Below are 1,786 nucleotides of genomic sequence, written 5' to 3' on the forward strand. Positions count from 1 at the left end.
TAGAGATTGAATTGTATTTGAATATTGTTTACCTGGATGCCTACCCTTCCTAAACGAATGCAACATGTATCTATTATATAACAATACCATCATCATAATACATAATGTAACAATAAATAATTACACAACATGATTACACATAACAATGCAAATAAAAGTACTAACTTGCCGACCCACTCAGCTTTCCCACTTTCTCTGCCACCCAGCGGTAGGCACGAGTTAGACGGCCCCGCAAGCCGGTCTCCGCGTCGTCTAAAGCATGGAGTAATATTACCCGTTTTAATTGGGGTGGAACAAAATGAAAAAAAAAAGAAAACTAGAAAGGCCGACATTTGCTTAGGAGCAAATACAGCATACTGTAAATGCAGAAATGTTCGCGGTGGATTAATGTTCGCGGTTTTCGCGGTGACCACTTCACCGCGAATTTAAAACCACCGCGAATATTATTCTATCATGATATTAGATTGCAGTCTATGGTGTTACCGCGAACTTAAATCCACCGCGAAAAGTCCTTTTTCCCGCTACCGCGAAATTAAATCCCCGCGAACTTTAATACATTTACAGTATTGCAATCCATCTTCATCCTTGAAAAAATCCCAAAATTCAACAATTTGAAGTAATGTTTGCTCAAAGGGAAAATGAAGTACTGTGGGCACTTGTCCTACACACCTTCATGCAGAATTTTAGGTCATTTGGTTTCAATATAAGGGCATAGGAGCCAAAAATATACATTTTTTAGTATAAAATGGCTAAAAATCCCAAAATAACTCATTTTATAAGTGCTGTATGAAGAAAGTGTGGATGGGGTCCTGTTGTCATATGTCCAATTTACCTTTCTACCAAATTTCAGGTCATTTGGTTTACATACAAGGGTATAGAAGCCAAAAATATACATTTTTATTTAAAAATGGCTGAAAACCCCAAAATAACTCATTTTTTAAGTGATCTATGAAGAAAGTGCCAATGGAGTCCTGTGAGCATATGTCCAATACACCTCTGTACCAAATTTCAGGTCATTTGGTTTCTCTACAAGGGCATAGGAGCAAAAAATATACATTTTTAGTGAAAAATGACCAAAAAACCTAAAATAACTCATTTTTGGAGTGAACAATGAATAAAGCGTTGATGGGGTTCTGTGGTCATATGTCAAACGCACCTATATACCAAATTTCATGTCATTTGGTTTTAATTGAAGGGCATAGGAGCCAAAAATATACATTTTTAGTCAAAAATGGCCAAAAACCCTAAAATAACTAATTTTTAAGCGATCTATGTAGAAAGTGTTGATGGTTTTCTGTGCTCATATGTTTAATGCACCTCTGTACCAAATTGCAGGTCATTAGCTTGTAATACCAGGGCACAGGGGCCAAAAATATACATATTTTGTCTAAAAATGACGAAAAACCCTAAATATCATAAATTCTAAGGCCTCTATCAAGAAAGTGAAAAAAACATCTGGGGGTATTTGCCAACTCTATGCCATACCAAATTTCAGCTCATTTGGCCCCAAAATGAAAATGAATCCAATTGAAGATTTGACAGGAGAAGGAGAAGAAGAGACAAAGGAAAAGCAATATATTGCAATCCCATACTGTAGTATGGATTGCAATATAACTAGACAATGGGTTTGTTTGTCTTCATTTTTTCAACATTTCGAAGAACATACAAGATAAAAGGAGAGAAAGGGGGATGTGCCGAGCTCCCACAAGTACAGGAGCCAAGTCCTGAAAGAAGCCTAGAAATCTGATTCCGTTGCACCCACTTTACAGGAAAGGTTTGAGTTAAT

The sequence above is a fragment of the Branchiostoma floridae genome, chromosome 14, assembly GCF_000003815.2.
Source record: "Branchiostoma floridae strain S238N-H82 chromosome 14, Bfl_VNyyK, whole genome shotgun sequence".
NCBI classification, from domain to species: Eukaryota; Metazoa; Chordata; class Leptocardii; order Amphioxiformes; family Branchiostomatidae; genus Branchiostoma; species Branchiostoma floridae.